This window comes from Falco rusticolus, chromosome 2, assembly GCF_015220075.1.
Source record: "Falco rusticolus isolate bFalRus1 chromosome 2, bFalRus1.pri, whole genome shotgun sequence".
In the NCBI taxonomy this organism is placed as follows: Eukaryota; Metazoa; Chordata; class Aves; order Falconiformes; family Falconidae; genus Falco; species Falco rusticolus.
Genome location: NC_051188.1, coordinates 22,199,360 through 22,219,322, shown reverse-complemented (window position 1 = coordinate 22,219,322; position 19,963 = coordinate 22,199,360). Strand labels below are relative to the sequence as shown.

The window sequence follows — 19,963 nt, the reverse complement described above, 5'->3', positions numbered from 1 at the left end:
CCACCAGAACTGCCAGGTCCTTCTTTGCAGAGCTGCCTTCCAGTAGGTCAACCCCTTGCCTGTACTGGTGCATGAGGTTGTTCCTCCCTTGGTGCAGGACCTTCGTTGAACTTCACCAGGTTCCTCTCCCCCCAGATCTCTAACCTGTCCAGGTCTCACTGAATGGCAGTGCAGCCTTCCGGCCAATCAGCCACCCCTCCCAGTTTTGTATAATCAGTGAGCTTGCTGAGGGTACCCTCAGTCTCTCCATCCAGGTCATTGATAAATAAGCTGAACAGGACTGGACCCAGCACTGACCCCTGGGGAACACCACGAGCTACAGGCCTCCAGACAGATCTGCACCATCTAACACAATCCTCTGAGCTCTGCCATTCAGCAGTTCTCAATCCACCTGTCCACTCACCTAATCCACACTTCCTGAATTTACATATGAGGATGTTATGGTAGACAGTGTCAAAAGCCTTGCTGAGGTCAAGGTAGACAATATCTACCACCCATCCACCTCTCTCTAGAACTAGGTGTTCTTTCTTAACACAAGTACATTTTGAACCTGAACATGCTGAAGTCAAAGCAACAGAGGGAAAATTAAATCCTAGAATGCTGGTGTCCAGGATATTTTTGTATTTCTTTAAATGACAGAAACAAAGATGCAGAATTCTGAAGTGAACTTACTATAAACTTGCCTCCATCCCAGCACTGCAGTTGCTGTTATACTGGTGATCAAACGTTCCTCTGTGAAACGCAATTATTAGTTTAAAACCCATAGAGCTAATGAGGTCTCACAATCCATGAGGAATAGATTGTAGCCAGCTGGCTGCCGAGCAAAAAGCAGACCGCTCTTGCCACCTCGGTGATGAGGCTCCAGGAGGCAACACTGTGATTGTTGGTACCTGAGGCTATTTGAGAATCACCAGCTGACAAAACTTGTGCAACTGCACAGGAGACCAGAGTTTTTGCAGACTGACAGGGTAACACTAAGCTCAAACATGCTGACTGATTCTCAAAGACTGTCATTAGAGGTTATCTATGACTACATGGATCTTCCCCAAGTTATGTAACAAACCTATCAATACTTACATTGCTCTTAACTACACTTTAAAATAGTCAATGCAATCTACAGACTACAAGTCCCATGTATAGAAAAAAACAAGCCATCAGAGACTAATCTACACACAGCTGAAGAAATTTAACTAATCACTTTAAATCTAGAAACTGATTTAGTTAATCATAGTGCAGGCAACCAAGATTTAAACCTCATCTTCAAGCAGATCTCTATGCACTAGTTGCATAATTCAGAAGTGAAGTTATGCCAACCACAGAAAAAGTTCAAAGAGGTCAATGACTGTGTGTGTTTGCAGTATTGAAGTAGCACTGAATTTCCCAGTCTCTGGCAGTAATAATGAAGAATATTGCTTTATGTGTTCATATCACTATGTTGAAAACATGATGGGCATGCTATGGCTCTCACAGCACAGATGCTAGTTTTACCAGGTTAATCCTCCTATGTTAACATTATGCACATTCCCAGATTGCATGTAAAGTCCCTCAACTCCATACAGTCAAGTCCAAAAATGTAAGTGCACGCTGAATAATTTAACCCAAGACAGGCAAGAGTTGAGCCCAAATATCCAGCCTCTTCTATTATCACAAAGAGAAAACAAGAAAAGCTAGGAGAAAATGCATGCACCTCTTAAGATCAGAATCTGCGATTAGAATTCTCGATCATGTTTTAAATCAGTCTCTCCCAAAACCAGTCCCACCTCATTTTGGCTTTACCATTTGTAATGCAAGGATTCTGGAATACCTTCTCCTCTCTCATAGGCCTTTCTTCTCCCCAGGGTACTATTTGGAAAACACTGTTGTGTCTCTCTCCCCTCATCCAATGCTATGTAATTGGTGATCTTCAGCTTTACCTTCCACCATTCTCCAGAAGATTATTTCTCCCTCCTGCCCAACCCATCTTTGACACTCACTCGCTCCTATTCTGAAAAGCTTCCTTCCTTCAGGGAAAATGCTAACTTAAGTCTTCAGATAAAAATTCAGAGGAAGCTTTTCCTAAAAAGTTTGTTTCAAATCTGAACTTAAGTTACTAAATCATTCTATAATTTGCCAGCTACAAAGCATAAAGGTTATGTGACTGAAGAACCACACAGTACAGGCAAGTCTTTGCAAATAAGTTTGGTTTAACCCTGACTAGAAGTATTGAAGTTGATTTCACAATATAAGCATTTCTAAAGACTGTTCCAGTTTTATTCATACAGAAATCACAAACATAATTTTAATGTCTTTCTTCAAAATATGTAAATGAATATGCAACATTTTTATACGCCAAACTATGAACACATACTTTTTAGATCTGCTTGTATCTGATGACAAAGGAACTCTTCAGCTGGTCTAGTGAATTGACATTTGGGGCTGGTAAGCATCAGGGTCCCTTTTCAAGCCCTGCATTTGGGATTTTCTTCCCAACTACATGCTCTCTTAACTTTCTTTGTGGGGGGCTCTTTTGGAGCTTAGTGTTGCAGGATTAAAATGGAACTTTAAAAAAGCCAGTGCATGCTACTTGAATGGAATGGCATGTAAAGGAATCTGCAGCTTGCACAAACATCTAATAATTGTATTTTGAGCAACTTGACAACTTTCGGGGTGTTTATATTAGCAAAACACACTAGGAAATCCAGAGAAGCATGACAAGGCACAATTATAATGCAAGCGACAAAATGAATGACTTGATTTAAAATGAAAATTCCTTACTATGCATGCAAATCAGGCAAATTAAGTCATTTAACTATTTAATTATGACTTGTAAGTTCAGTTCTTTGAAGAAGAAATTTAGAAAGAAAAATATTACCTTTCTGTAGAAATCAATCATTATTTTAAATACAAGCTTATTTTGTTGACCAGGTGGAGTTTCCAAATTGTATGTCCTATGAGAACATTTGTAATACACGAGTGATCGGAGTTCAACAAAAATTTAGAATATTATGTCTACTAAAATTAAGTTTTAATATCTTTTTAAAATCAAACCCTGATTATTTTCAAGTATGTTCAGCATTGTATTGAAATACCTTTCAGCTACATTAAACTCCAGACTATTAAACAGTAGATACCTTTCAATTAAACTCTACATGAAAGTTGTGCTTAACCTGCACAAAGAAACAAAATATTTGATAATACTACACTGAGTATGAAAAAATACCTCAAAATAATTTTTGAAGTTCTATGAACACATACAATTAGGTAAAATATTCCTACACATACATCCTTATTCCTGCAGCAAGCAATCTCTACAACCTCCCATGAATGAAAGCAAACAACGACGTTTCTATGTACCATGAAATGAAACAGAAATATGTGCTGTAACAATGGTTAAGCTTACAATATAAAAAAACATAACACTGGAAGTTAGAATATGACAGTTGTGACTTTTAATCTCAAAAGCAGAAGAGGTCTGTAAAGCCAGCTACTAGAGAAACCGAAGTCTGAAGGCCAGACACTGGAGAGAATTGGGGTCTATAAAAGTCAGCTACGGCACTGACCACAGATATCAATTAGCTACTGGAGAGACCTTTGCACACACACACACACACCTGCACACACACTATATGACAACAGGACACATATTAAGATGAATAATTCTCACATTTTCATTGGATTAGTGTATTGCTGCTTATTTAATGATCAGTAGTGAAGCGTATTTTCAGTCTTTGATGTGCCCATTTGGTTTAAAAAAATTTTTGCAGACTACTTCCTTTCCCTGACATACTTCCTCCACCTTTGTAATTTATAACAAATGATCTTTTTTTCCAAACAATTTCAGTATATAACCATAAAGTTATTTTACCATTTAAATGGGAATTGCAGGAAGGTCAGAAAGGGGAAAGGTCTGTATTCACATTTCTGTGTGCACCATATTGCTTCTTGATCCCTTTATCCCTCAAAATCAAGTTTCTTTCTTGAAATTGTGAATGCATGCATAGAATTTCCCAGAAATCCTTTGTTTTTCCTCTAACTTGAGGTGTGATCTCTTTCAGAACATATATGCTGACAAGCATCTTGAATATCATCAAGCACATAATCAGCATTCAAAATTAAAATAAGCATACATGAATTTCAGCTGAGGGGAGACAAAGTGTGCCAGAAGATCACAACCAGAGTTATAGCCAGTCAGCTCGAGGACATAAGCAAAGTCAAAAATATCCTAAAGCAGTGCTGCATACTTTGCTTTTTTCAGACCTTGAAGCAAGCATGGCTGGCTGCAGTTTCTGCCAAAGGCAGCACTGTGGCATGCAATGCAGGAAGGAAACAGTCTCTCCTACAAGTAGCTAATACTACTTTTAACCTCCTCATCCTCTCAGAAGGAAGAACAAACCTGCTTTCCAGCTTCTTCCCCTGTTCAAAAGGTTTATCTTTCCCACTGCAGAACCAGACAAACTGCAACCCCCTACAAAAAAAACACACACACACCAACAAAACCAGCTTTATTTTAACAAATTTGTCTACACTTTGGCAGTAGTCCTCCATTAGCACCACCCAGCGTGGCCCACATGTCACATATTAAAGGAAGTGCTACACAGCTGTTTTCTTACTTTTCGAACAACACAACATATTCCTCATCTAAAGTCTGTGGTGTGCATGTTGCAGCTGAGCCAGATTGGGGAGGTTCAACAAAGCTAGTTTAATATCAATAAATGTAAATCTTTCATTATCCATTGCACTTTGAGGCAAACAGTCAAACAACTAACCTCAGCAGATTTAATTTAAATCTCCAAGACAAAGCTCAGCAAAACACAGATTATACAGGGTGAAAGTTATTAACAGATGCAAATTTATAAATCCAATCTCTCATGAACAGCCATGAATAAAGTAAATTTATTTGTTTTCTACACAATAAGATTAGCGTTTACATTATACTAGTCTCCTGCATTAGTAGTGCTTTTAACATTTGTTTCAGAGCCTAATACAGCGTATCTTCAACATCACAAAAATATAAACCTTCCTCCCAATGCTAACTCAAAACCTTCTGGTCAGTTTCCAAACTCCACCACTGGTCTTCAGTTCAAGGACTTAAGAGTTTTCAAAGCTATCTGGACCAGATTCACACAAATGCAAAAGTAAGTGACAAGGTACATTCAGTAAGAGCTCCCTTGAACAGCTTACCATTTAAAAAGGAGTTGAAAGTAGTCCCTTTATGCGTTTTAGAAGACAGCTGTTCTGTGACTTGCTAGCACACTCAGGTAGCTTTCTCTGCAAAGACAAATTCAACTTAGCTTTTCAAGAACAGAATAATTGAAGATATGCATTAAAAATCAGGTTCGATGATCAACTAGAAAATTAAAACATGCATGTGTAGAATCTAGACATACTTTTAACTGTTTAGAGATAAACGTTATTTCATTATAGCTTAAATTTTTTCAAGGTAAGAAAATAGCTTGTATTATTTTATAACCAATGCCCTCTTTTAACTGGAAGTATCTACAGGGAAGGTTACATTTACCCACTTTTAGACTGTGTGGATGTAAAAATGTGACACAATGATCTAAAGTAAAGCATAAAAAAACAGGTTTGAGAACCTTACATATTTCACAGTAAATATTACTAAACACAAACCCACTAAAACACACACACTAAAGCAATGAGACTCTCTTGCAAAAGCTAAACAATGTTTCCAAAAAAGTACTACAGATCCTAGAATCAAGAGGATATTCTGACTTATAGATGACCATTTAGTCATACACTAATTTTTTATAATATTTTTCGTGATTAAGGCATAGCTGCCCTTTCTGCAAGTACTGTACAAAGATGATCTTCTAAACCAGATCATAGGAGACTAATATTATAGCCATATTATTCAAGGTTGCTCCTATATATTCCTTGATGGAACCTGATTAGGCATTTTAGACGACAAAAATTTGTCAGAGATATTAAAAAATCTTCTCTATTTCAAGGACATGTATAAAACAGGATTTATAAAAAGCCAAAGCGCCTAGAAGAGCAAGACACTGTTAGGAGTCACCACACACAGACTCCTCCAAGGCAAGAAATCAGTAGCCTAGACAACACCTCTTGCTCTCTGTCACCACTCTTAAGTTTCCTTTGCCCTCCCTCAAAATATTAGACCTCTGACATCATGGCACCCCACCTCAATTCCAGTAAGCATTGGTGCAGTGGCCACCTATTCCAAACATAGCACTGCCCTCTAGTTAGCCTGCTACCAAGGTCTACCAGTTGGCCAAGGCCTTGGTCCTCACTTCAGTGTTTACATACTTACAGAAGGAACTGTTCTAAGTTAGACATTATAAAAGGCTCAACTACATATCATTTACATTCAGAGGTCTCCCTATCTTATCACCAGGGTAGATGTACTATGTGGGGAAGAAGGTGCCTTCCAAATGCTGCTTCACAATCCTGACTGAAGTTGTCAGACAAGATCCTATTAACCTAAGTGACTTAACCAACAGTGACTTCTGCAGGTATACCCGTGGTTCAGGAAAGACTAACAGTGCTTTCAAGTAATCAGCACTAGATTGAAAAACACTACAGAATAGATGTCATGGAACACTAGCCTAGCACAAGGTGACCAGAACTTCACATTGAACTCAAGCCTTTTAGGTACTATCAGGGTGGCTGAAGATGTATTTACACATTACATTAGCCTCAGCAGCAAGGGCACCTTACGATGTTCTCAGTTTCCCACCTTAGCTACTCATTGCTGCCCACGCACTGCAGTTCACTGCTTCCATCAGTTACATCAACAACTGTAGTGCAAGCACTACATGAACAGGATCACCAAATCCATCCTGTGATGGAGGAACTCTCCACTCAGGTCAGCAGTATGTGACACCTATAGAGGGATGGGAAGGAAGCCAAGAATTACCACATGAAGAGTGAGGATGAGACTCACACAGCTTTCACAGTGAAATGAGATCAACTATCCTGACACATATTCCAGGGGTTAGTAAAAAACCTTGGCTAAAGACACCAAGACACAATCAATGTCAAGTAGTTTTGTATCTTTAAATCAGAATTTTCTGATTGTTTGTTAAATAAAATATTGAGAAAAGACTCACGATAAGCCAGAGAAGAAATGCTGGACTCCCTCACTGCGTGTTCTACATTTAAGATATGTAGTTATAACAAAAAAAAATATTGCAGATGCACACAACATGAGATATAGAAAAGAAAATGTTTCAGTACGCCATTTACAGTCCAGCAATATCTATATACTGGCGTAACAATATACTTGCTCCCTTTTGAATGGATTCTTTCTTTCCCATAAAATCTTCAAGAGGAAAGAAATCCCAACAAAAAACATTATAAAGGGATTCTTACTCATTACCAAGAACATCACTGACTCCTCTGCCAAGTGCCCCCATTTGACTCATTCACTAATTCACAGAAAGTACTGAACAGTTTCAAGAGGGTAAGATTTTAGAGAAGCAGGATGTATAATGCTGACTTCTAGTCAGAAATGTGTATTCAGCTGAATTATGTTTAAAATCAATGTTGTAAAACTTTCTAAACAGGACTCCTAGAAATGAAGGGATTGTACAGAAGCAATTTGAAGATCAAGCTGCATAACTTTTACAGAGATTGAGGATTAAAAGCATCCAAATGGTAGGTCATCATTAAAATAGTGAAAAAAGGATTTTATTTTAAAATCTGCTTTCTGGGGGAGGGGTTATAAAACATGGTTTCATATATGGAGATCCAAAGCTTACTAGTGTAGTTTGAATTACAAAGTTAACCATTTTATCAGTACATAAACACACAAAAAGGAAGTGCTTTAAAACTCCACTTCCTGTGTGTATTCAATCTTGAAAGCACAAAACTAAAATTTTGGAAAGTACTGTAACTTTACAGCAGACATGTGGAAAACCCTGACAGTTTCTGGAGTCTTCAAAGAGCAGAACCACACACCAATTGGTAGGTAGGTCCCACTTGGTCTTAAGTACTACTACAGTGGGATGGCAGCTTTTCTGTAAGAGCCATACAATTACTTAAAACCAAGGGACCTCTCAACAGCCCATCCTAAGCAGCCTTCCTGAAACTGACCAGGACAACTAGAGAGTTTCTTATCTTTAAATTAGGCTTGATCCAGATCCCAATCTTCAACTTGGGCACACAATAGGAACAACATAAAGGAATAGAACTCATGTTTTCCAAGTAGTCTTTAAGACAACTTAGCTTTTCAAGAACAATTTAAGACAATTGCTGTTGTCTAGCTTCCACAGACATCCAGAAACACAGACTTAGTTAGGACACATGCTGTCCTTGGAATGTGGAAAGCTACCTGCCCTCCATCAAGCCCTCAAGGGACAATTTCCTACTATATCTTTCTGAGAACTGCTTTGATGGTCAGACTTGGTCACAGCATCCAGTGTGTCCTCTACCACCAATTCCTTCCGAACGGGGTGAAGATCTTGGGAGTTTTCCTTTAAAACACAGGCAGATAAATTAAAAATAACCAACCTGTTGTGAGGTACCTGGTATCTCTTTTACTCATTTTCACCAGCGGATTACGGTACAAATATTCACTGCTTGACTTGAGTAGAGCAGTCCTTCAGTATTGGACAGCGGAGACCTATCTAAATTGGAGGCTGGCAAAATCCTAAGCATTGCATGAAACTTATCTGAGATTAAACATGATTCTTGGAGATTTTGCAATCTACAAAAGACAGCCCATCACGCTTATGAGCCAACTAGTAACAGCACTGGTCTGTCAGACATTCTTGGCTGGTAAGAAGCATGGTAGCATTGACCAGCCCCAACATATTTCACCTCTTTGGCACCTCAGTGGTTAAAAGGCTTGCCCAGGACAACACGCTCTTCCTTAATAGTCAGCACTGATTCTTTACTGCAAATGAAGCTAAGCATAAAGACAAGGCTATACCACAAATGACTAGTACCAACCACAAGAGCTCTTCCACTCTCTCATCTTCAATACAAAATTAAAAGATTTTCCCATCACTGACAACAAAATAGACCTAAATATCCGAGAAGGAACAAATTTCAGCTGGCATGTAAGTATTAAAGTGTTTTCAAGCACTGGAAAAGGTTTTCTAGCAGCATTTACCATCCCTAAATCTTCACATGTAACAATCCTATCTCACAGTACAAGTCTTCTGTACTATCAGCCTGCTCTTTCTCCCAGTATAACCCCATGCTCTTCTGCAGAAGTTTATAGTGTATACATCTTCACAGAAAGGGAAAGAGCTCCCTCCTAGCTCAACTTGCAGTGCCCAGAGATGTCTCCCTAGTGCTCTACACAAAGAAATGCTTCTGGATTTACATCAAAGTGAAAATCCACTTGAGTAACAATACTAAAAATGGACCTTCCTCAGCAGACAGCGCCTCTGTAATTTCAGTTTTTGTCCTCCCACCCAGAGGGAGGATTATATACAGTAACTTGTCAGTTAAGATTTAAGAACATACTTCTTAAAATAAAAAAGTCACTCAAATTCTGCTTTCTAGAGCATTCAGCCTCCTTTCTTGTGGTTAGCAGATACTGCTACAAGGCATGAACATCTAGACAGAAGCGTTATATAAGTACCCCAAACAGAAAGAAAACCTGTGGGCTCCATTAGAAGGATTAGTCCAAGGCTAGATGATGGGCCAGACAGAGGTACAGGCTTTCAAATTAGATGCTTCACTAAAAAGAAGTGAATATGGTGACACTAGCAATACAAAAATAACTGTCAGAAAGCTGACAGTCAACAGTCAAAGCAAATAGTGGACTGCACCGTATCCTGAACAAAACTTAAGATTTTATTTAGCTCAAACTTCTCCATAAGCAGTAGGGGGTCAAGCAGTTTGCACCCTACTGTTTCATAAAATTACAGTGAAGTAGCAGAATAAAGGAAGTATGAATTAACACAGGACACAGAACTCCACTGAAAAGTGCTCGTCAAAGTATCACATGTACACATATATAGCACTAAAACAAGACACTACCTCTGAGATTGATAAACGAAATTTAGTGGGCTTCAGAATGCCTAAGAAAAAAGGCAAATCAAAAAGAACTGACATAATATTTAAAAAGGAAAAAAATACTGCATCTATAAAGTAGTGCAACAGGGAAGGAAGCAGCAGCAAGGTCATACTTAATGGCTCAGCACTGCCACAGCCAACAGCCAGATTCAATGCCATGGAATCAGAATTATGTAGATGGTCACAGGCTGGATCAAGAAAGCAGCTGCTCTCCCTAGCACGACCCATCCAGGGGCAAGATACTTACATCTGGATCTAGCCGATAGCAACCACTCACATCACTATGATTAATTCCCCTACAGCCTCCAAGTGAAAGAGAAATGGAAAAAAGAGAAAAGCATTCAGATTCAATGTTGGAGAATGAGAGGCACATCCTACACCCTAGTAGAAAAGAATAGTGCTTTGGGATATAGACTGGGGTCATGGAAGAATCTCACGTTCCCTGTAAAGATGTTCTCAGAGTCCACATCCTCAGTTCAAAAACACATGCGAGATAGGAAGCTTGTTTCCTTTGTAAACTTTCTATGATACCTTAAAAAGGTTTTGGTTGAGTGTTGGGTTTGTTGGGGTTTTTTGTTTGGTTTTTTTTTTGAAGTACATTAATAGCAAGATTAGGTCTAAAGAAAACATTGGACTGATAGTTGTTGAAGATGGTCATCTGACTAATAGGGATGAAGAAAAAGCAGAGGCATTCAGTGCTTTTTTTTGTCTCAGTCCTTAATAATACCGATAGGTCTTGGGCTGCCCAGTCCAGAGTCAGAGAACAAGTGCAGGAACAGCGACTTTCCATTTGTGGACACAAACTGTAAGGGACCAGCTGTATCAGCTGAATGGTCACAAGTCCATAGGGCCTGATGGGATTCATCCCAGAGTACTGAAGGAGCTAGTGGACAGATATTGTGGCGGGAGCCCTCTCAACCATCTACCAAAGGTCTGGGGAGGTCACTGCTGACTGGGAGCTAGAAAGTGTTATACCAGTTTACAAAAAGGGTGTGAGGGAAGACCCAGGGAGCTGCAGCCCTGTTGGTCTGACCTCAGTTTCTGGAAAAATTATGGTGAGGATTATACTGGGTACTATTGAAAGACATTTAAAGAATACTGGAATCTGGCACGGTCAGCATGGGTTCACAGAGCAAGCCTCGTTTAACTAATTTTATATCCTTCTATGATAAGGTCAGCCACCCAGCAGATGAAGGGATGGCAGCAGATGTAGTTCTTCTGGATTTTATAAGGTTTTTGATACTGTCCTCTACAGCATCCTTCTGGACAAGCTGTCCAGCTGTAGAACGAGCAGGTTTACACAGCTCTGGGTGAAGAAGTAGCTGAAGGGCAGAGCTCAAAGGTGGTAGTGAATGGGGCTACATCTGGCTCGTGACTGGTCGCCAGCAGCGTTCCTCAGGGTTCAATTCTAGGGCCAGTCCTGTTCAATGTATTTGCCAACAATCTGGATGCGAGAGTTGAATGCATCCTTGGCAACTTCGCTGATGACACCAAACAGAGGTGCGGCTGACTTTCCTGAGGGACAAGAGACCTTGCAGAGGGTTCTAGATAGTTTGGAGCATGGGGCTGTGGTTAACGGGATGAAATGTACCAGGTTCAAATGCCAGATTCTGTACCTAGGACGGGATAATGCTGGGCACAAGTACAAATTAGGAGAGGAGTGGCTGGAGGGCAGCCGTGCAGAAAGGGATCTGGGGGTGCTGGTCGGCAGCAGGCTCAACACGAGTCAGTCTGGCTGCCCTGGCCAAGTCGGGGAACACAGCACCCTGGGGTGCATCAAACACAGTATGACCAGCTGGTGAAGAGGCGATTATCCCGCTGGATTCAGCACTGGTGTGGCCTCACCTCAAGTACTGTGGGGCCCAGCACTGCACACAACTTCAGAAGGATGTGAAGGTCCTTGAATGCGTCCGGAGGAGGGCAGCAAAGCTGGTGAAAGGGCTGGAAGGAATGTCCTGTGAGGAACAGCTAAGGGCTTTGGCCTTGTCTAGTTTGGAGAAAAGGAGGCTGAGGGGCGGCCTCATTGCTCTGTACAGCCTCCTGAGGAGGGGAAGGGGAGAGGGAGGTGCTGAGCTCCTCTCCCTGGGATCCAGTGACAGGACACATGGGAATGGTTCAAAGCTGCATCAGGGAAGGTTCAACACTGAACATCAGGAAGTATTTCTTTACCAAGAGGGTGGTCAGACACTGGAACAGGCTTCCTAGAGAGGTGGTTGATGCCCCAAGGCTGTCAAGCGTTTAGGAGTCATTTGGACAATGCCCTTAACGTGCTTTAACTTCTGGTCAGCTGGTTGGACTAGATCAGGGGTCCTCAAACTTTTTAACCCACGGGCCGTAGTTTGAAGACCCCTGGACTAGATGATCACTGTAGGTCTCTTCCAACCAAAATATTCTATTCTTAATAAATGTTCTCCCATGTGTACATACTTGAGTATGCATATAGATATATATACTATTGCAGTTTAGTTCTCACTGTTTATAGTCTTTCATATCTACAGACACAAAACCTTTATGAAAGTTCAGTAAAAACACAGACTGGAAGGTATTTGCAAAAAGTGTGTTTTTCCCCCAGACTGAAAGTCTCAAAAAGCATGTAAATTGTTTCTAGACAGACATAGGTATCATACAGATTAATCATTAGTCACCATTTATAAAATTAAAATTCAATGGAATTAAACAGCTAGAGACTCTTTACAGCTGACCCATGGAGTTCAGTTAAGGACATTACTATGGAAAAAAAAATAAGGAAAGTGAAAAGGGAGGGAGACCAAGCATTTGACACAGGTGAAACTTATGTATTAATTATTCCATTTTTATACCCCCACTGGAGAGCTGTTCTTTATAAAGAAATTAGCATACACCAGTATTAACTACATGGTTCAGATTTATCCCAGTTTCTCAAGGGGTTTTCCCTCCCCCTATCCTGTTTTTAAAGGGCCAGTTGAGGCAGGTGGTTTTGTTTGTTTCTTTTGGGTCTTTTTTGTTATTAGCATTTTTACTTATAAGCCAGTTAAACTAAAGCAGTTTTTGCATGGATCTGTGACCTCAAATCTCATTCAATGTAGAGGAGCTTAGCAGTTTAGGAAGATCAAACAAATCACAGAAATCCAGAAGTATGTGAAATAAAGTCTACTTTTTCTTTTGAAAAGAAGGTTGAAGTGGCTTAAAGTCATCATGCCTGCCATTACCATAAGATTTTTATGTTTTTAATTAAGACTTGTTTTTATAAAAGGGAATTTTAAAACTACTTCTGCTTCACACTATTTAATACGGGTAAGGAAAACTATGAACTTCATTTCCCTAATAGCATAACCCATCCAGGTTATATACTGCATTACCATCAGACTCAACACCAAGCAGTTGATAGCAACTCAAGAGAACAGATTTGCCTGTTCCACTAAATATTCTCATAAATGCAATAAACCCTATTCTTCAGATTACTTCATATCACTTTCACAGCCATGTTTAGTACTTGGGGGGGAGGCAGTAGTCAGCTGTCACAAATGCAGCATTTTACAAAAGCAATTTCCATGAAGAGATTTTGAAACAATGAAAAAAATCTTGAACTGACAACCAAGTCTAAGAAAACCTAATTTTCTTAATACATACAACACTGTAGGCATATATATACCCCCCAGATATCCTTTAACAGTTCATAATAATGCAACTGCAACTATGCCATCCTATTCTTTCTCAGTTCCTTGCCTGTGTCCTTTCCTCAGTCTTCCAACAACCATAAAAATATCTGTTTCAACTACATTTTAAAGTTGTGCTCCCTTTGCCTTCCTCTATTAAAGATTTTGAAGACTACAAATAATATATTTTCCAGAACTACAGATTTACATTGCATAAGATGCAAAGTAGCTTGAATTTGGAAAAAAAACACCTTTAAACGTTTTGAAACAGTGGCAACCATTGCTGAAAGGCATGGGCTGCCCAGAAATCCACAGTAGGTTGTGGTTTTTTTATTTGAAGAGCAAAAACTATTCTAACACCATGTAAACAGGACTGGAGGCACTGAACATATCACAGGAGAGGAAGCATGCCATGTCCCAAAGCAATACCATGCCTGCCCAGACTGCAGTTGACAGCTCCAAAGCAATGTGTGGCTTACTGTCAGGAACAGAAGCAACCAGGTATTTCAGTTACTACTGACCACTCTGCTCTGGAATGAGGAGAGAAAGGACAGCAGAGAATCTGGTACAGCTTCAAATCCACATCTTCCCTCCTCTATACAGGAAAGCAGACACCACACAATGCTTTCTCGGGCTCCAGCTCCACTTCCAGGAGGATGGGGTAAGAGCTGCACAGCTGCAATACATTGCTTCCTCTTTCCTTCATTTATCAACTGCTTGGTGCGGCAAAAGGGCCGTAGAGGAACAAACTACTACCAAAAAGGGAGAAAAGGGAGGCTGAATTGAAAGTTTGAGAACTACTGATATTCAATGTGATACACTTCTGCTCAAAGAACACAAGCACAGGCATTGCAGATGTGTACAAGCTAGCATGTAAATCCGCAACAGATTGAGAACTTGACACATCATCTTTACTCTTCTACCACAAGCGACCTTGGTTTGTAATGCCCATGCAGCTCTTCAGAGGTTACCTCTATGACCACAGTGTGGTGAGGTGGTATAAGCACCACAATCATCTGAGCTGACCACTCATGTTATTACAGGTTACAGAATTCCTGGCAAATTCTACATTGAGTACAGTGAACTAAAACAGATCAACCAATGCGGCATGGAATCTTGTTTGTTTTGAGGTTTGCAGTTTTTGTTGGGTTTGGGGGGTTGTTGTTTTTTTAAAGCCTCTTATGAGAAACCACTCCTGATCCCACATAATATAATTTTTCTTTTACCTCACTACAGATGCATACTGGCTTTCTCACTGTAGCAACTCTTGTTGCAGATTACTATGGGATCACACTTTAAGGTACTATTACTGCCAACACTTAAGATTCTATTATGGCTGCAGAATTAACAAGCAGCATAAAGTGGCATTTCCATAAACTACTGGCAACATGCTTCTTGTCTCACTAATTTTACTGCTGCCATGCAGGTCTACCTTTGAAAAATCAAAAGACATCAAACTAGGCTTCATTAATGATTTCTCTCTCCTAACTCATATGGAAGAGCCAAGCTCAGATGTTGGAATTGCAGATACTCAGCAAGTTTTAACTTGACTGCCCTTGCATGTTTGGGGCATTCACACCAGTGGAAAATATAAAATTTGCATTTAAATATGCCTAAGTTTTGCTAGTCAACTATATCCTCGATGTCTGTCTTTATTTATTTATTTTTTTTTTTCTTTTTGAAGTCAAGACTTCCAGAAAGTGAGATTTAGCCATGCTGCTGGCTAAACACATAGAAGAAAACCAAAGAAACAAAACCTTTCACCTATCTCATTTTCAAGTATGACAATAGTACAAGAGATGCCCTGCCCTTGAGAAAGGCTTTTATTTAGGAGTAGCCTATTATCAGGTTAACATGTAAATAACTACATGTTCTGCACCAAATCTACTGCTTTAAAGAGGATCTTGCAACTTTAAAGTTGACAATGTAAGTATTACTAGGACTTGAAACAAATAATCCACCATCAGGACCAAGTAGGTAGTCACAGAGAGTGGGTATTTTCCCAAGGGAAAAAAAAAAAAACCACACACCACAGTAACAACTAATAGCCACACAAGAAAAAACCTTTGCCTTCATAAAGCCCACTGAAAGACTGAGGTTTAAGATTTTACAACTTGGATCAAGACAGCTTTCTAGATACAATCTTACTGCTACAAAAATAGCGATGTCCTCCCCTGTACACAAAGCAAAACAAACAAATGTAGAATAAGAAGTCCAACCATGCACTAGCACCAATCCTCCACTGATAATGTTTTGCTGCTTTCCAGGCAAATAGAACACTGGTTTTGTGCAAAAAAGAAATTAATTTGGATCGCACAATTAAGTGGAATTTTAATCTCAAAATCCTTTCTCCATCAGACTCTCATCACTTCAGGTTAGTCACTCTTTTATTCAAGTCATTAACAACTAGTAATATAATCATTTGAATAACAACAAAACGTACCACAACACTGTATAAAACTTTGGAGGATGGGTCAATGGGATCCCAGGTATCAGCAGACCTCTCCTTTTTCCCCTGCCAGCATTTTGTTCTTTGAAAAATTAACTTGCCCTAAGGAGAGTTAGGACTTGTTCTTGGGAAATTTAAACCCAAACAGACTATTATACAGAGTCATACTGCACCAGCAACAGGAACCCCCACAATACCTATTCCTACAAATTCAAGGCCTCTCTACCCCAGCACAGCTCTCCTCTCCCTCTAGAGGGATTATGGCACTTTTTTTAAGCCAAGCCCAGTAAACCAAGATAATTAACTAAGACTAAATTTTCCAAGTTCTTGTATAGTTACAATACAGCTGATAAGAAAAAAAAAGAATGTAGTAGAGAAACAGTAGCAAACAGACTTATGAGAAAAAAGTTTAACATCTCATACCACATGTACTTCTGAAGAAGTAAGCAAAATAAAAGGGATTAGCTAGAATTCAAACAAAAGCACATGAGAACACACAAGATGCATGCTTTCAGATTTCACGCACCTTTGCAGCTTACATTCTTTGCCAATTCTTTCTGCATAACAGGGGAACACTGACTTAACAACTGGAAGTGATATTATGCTATCAACAGTAACGTTCATCCCCAAGCACAACTAGCTCTAAAGCAATGTATCTGTGCATTAGGGGCAAGAGGTATTAAAAATAAGTAAGAAGTGGGTCAAAAGTAGTACTAGATCAGTTAAGTGACTTACAAAGCCTCTTCTTGGCTACCAAGAATCTATCTGGCAGACTAATCATTAATAAGGAAGAGAACCTCACTTTCTCCCAAGCCTGTCGAGTATCAGTATCTGTTCCTAGATAAAACTGCTGTAAGGCCCAATCTTGCATGAAACAGCTCACAACTAACACTGTTTGAGGGGGAAGGGGAGAACTGGGTAAATGCAGCTACTGCATCTTACGGGCCAGCTGTTCCATAAGCCACATTCTTTTCTATTCAGAATCACCAAATTGTTTCAAGCCTACGGAAATAAGTGATACTCAAGCTTGCCACTTTAAGCCAGGTTTGTTCTTTTAACACCCAATAAGAACTTGATATAAATCATGAAGTCCTGCATGCTTTGAACCAGAGAAGTGGATCAACACTTCATTATACACCTGCAGAAATGAGCAAGAAAGCATGGAAGGTATATTTCATAGTTCACTACTAATACCCTGCAAATTAGCTAATCCACAGTGGAATTTAATTATTTCTACAGTTACATTTATTTTAGTATTTTGTTCGAAGTGGATTTAGAAGACTCAAAATATACTTCTGACAAAAGAACACTTGTCCTTCAAGCTCTGTATTTCAGACAAGCTTTTGTTTCAAGGCTTCCTCACATATTTTAGTTATAAAACACCAGTTCTGAGCATCTTAAAGCTAATTAATAACTTTCAATAACCCTTAATTAAATTCACTGGTTTCATCCCTCTAGATCCAACACTCATACTTCCTACCCTCACAGTTATATCTCACTAATGTTTCCCACTCACTGTAAAGCACATGATTTTTCTCCATTCTTAGTCTATTCCTGTAGTTCAATGAACCCAGACAAACTTCCTTGGTTAACTGGGACTGTTCTGTGCTGTATTTATTGTTCTGTAATGAGGTATAAAGTTATCTTTGACAAACAACCCAAAGCTGTTCACCGTTTAGACTGTCACCCCTTAGGTTCACAAAACTTACTTCAATGTATTTTCTAATGCTTCATATTCAAAGGCTTTAACAGCCACAATTCTACCAAGATGAACCAAAGTGGGGATATTCAAACTACAGATTTATAGCCATGGGTGTTAGTTAACATCACAGTTACCACAAACGTAAAATGAAGACTTATTTATATCTGAAGCTCAACTTTCAACTTTAGCTTTGAAAAAACTTCAAAATATTATTACAGGCTGCCTGTGTGCTTCTCCAGAGCCCAGTAACTTGGCTGAGGAAAGCTCCTGCCAGGCTATGATTAGCATTTAGCAGCTTAAAGGCTAACTGTGCTTGTTGTTTCAACCTTGACAACCAACTGTAAGGACACATCATTAAACTTGAGCTTCCAGAAGCATTTAACATTTGTTTCTGGAAATCAAGTTTTATTACATGTTTTGAAAATAAAATCACTTTTTCCTCTTTTAGAAATCCATGATCATGCCAGACATATGCTTGTTTTCCAAACAACAACTGTTTAAAAGAAAGAATACTCTCTCTGATGTTCCTGCCAAAAACAACATTCTGTGGCTTAAAGAAATCTGATAGCAGACAGTTCACTCAGTTGAGGAAAGAAGGATTTACATTTGGCAAGGGTTTACATTTCATGCCTTGCATCTACTTCTCCCCATTTTAAGTTTCTTTGGGGATGATTGCGGCAGTGGGGAGAGTTTTTGTTGTGGTTTGGGTTTTTTACATCTCCAAGCATTTCGCTTTCTAAAAAAAGGCATCTGTGGGTTTCACCAGAAATGACATGAAGCAGAAGTTCATCACAATGCCCTTCTTACAGGAAATACTAGGATATACAAGACAGTTTGAAAGGGAAGTAAAAGACTTCAGAAGAAACGCACAGAAGCAAGTTTGCAGCAGGAGGAAGCAAAACAGAAAATTCAAACAAGGAAGTAGCATATGAAGAACACCAACAGCTTCACCTTAATACACAGGACAAGGGAGAGAAAGAGATAGATTTGCACAGGCAGCAAAAATAACCACCTTTACTGGACAGGTGGTATTTCACTGTTGCCTCCATAGTTTCAAATTGCAAAAGAGAACAGGTAATAAAAACATGCAAATTGGACTATTATTTCTGTACACTTCAGAAAGACACAAGATACGGATTTGATCTGCCACAGTATTTGACTTTGTCCTTCATTACTTATACATCACATAATTACTCACCGAAATAGCAACTGGATCATTTTACTACATAATGTAAAATATTTAGTCGACTTCAAGCATTTAAGACAACAGAAGTTCCAGAATTTTCCCCAGTCATGGAGTTTACTTGCCACTTCCAGGTGGTTTTTTTTGCAAATAGTTATAAATCCCATCGAGCAGAACCTTGCCGCTCTCCAAGATCCAGAAATTCCTGAAGGCTGCTAAACCTGCTCCAACATCAAGCCAGCTAGTCAGACAACACTTCAGCCAGCTAAGTGACCAAGAGTATCATCTCCTACAGGACAGCAGGCGGCAGATCCATGCAAGCTTAGAGGCCCTCAGAACTGTTAGCACAGCAACCAGAACAACATTATCACAAAGCACATACTTGCTATTCTACTGGAGAAGAAATTTTAAACAAATAACGTCAGAATCCCAATGATCTTAGAGTAGTATTTCAGATGCAGCTATTTCAGGCTAATAAAAATCCTTAAGGTTAAAAAAATCAACTGCTTATTAGTCCACTGACATGGACATTCTTATTAGCTATGTAAATCCTGCACAGAAGTTCAACAACTAGACATGAAGGTTTGTCTTTTACAGCATTATAGCTCAAGCTAGTAAATTGGTGTTGCTCCTAATCTTATCTACATCTTTGTAGAGAATTACCCACCCTGAATCAAAGGATGCTTGAAACTTCAAGATAGTCTACAAGAGTATGAGCAGTGTTTGATGACAGAGGCAAATGTTATAACTACATTTCACTTGAGGGCTGGAAGACTATACTTCAGTGCATTCTCAGACATTCCTCTTACAGGCATTTCTACCTCACCACTTCAACATTCAGGTATTTCACACTTGCCACGCACAAGCTCTACAACTTTTTACTTGCTATAAATATGAAGTGATTGCTACAGTGAAGATGCACAAGACCTGCAGGATTTGAAGAATGGAGAGATTCAAGAGAAGCAAGTTGGCTGAGCTGAAGGAGACAGGATGCCCTGCATGCA

General features: G+C 39.4%; 1 protein-coding gene across 8 annotated transcripts in view; it reads right to left on the bottom strand.

Moving 5' to 3' along the window:
• WASF3 (WASP family member 3) overlaps positions 1-19,963 on the bottom strand; it is a 74,673-nt gene that overhangs the window by 46,448 nt on the left and 8,262 nt on the right. For 3 of the 8 annotated variants that reach the window (XM_037378085.1, XM_037378087.1, XM_037378088.1), the window contains one exon: positions 5,161-5,247. The exons of 1 other annotated variant lie outside the window; for it this stretch is intronic. The gene's annotated coding sequence lies outside the window, so the exon portion shown is untranslated. Of the gene's footprint in view, positions 1-4,372; positions 4,445-5,160; positions 5,248-6,697; positions 6,845-19,963 lie in introns of all 8 variants that reach the window. 4 more of the 8 variants (XM_037378086.1, XM_037378089.1, XM_037378091.1 and 1 more) reach the window with 3 other exon arrangements.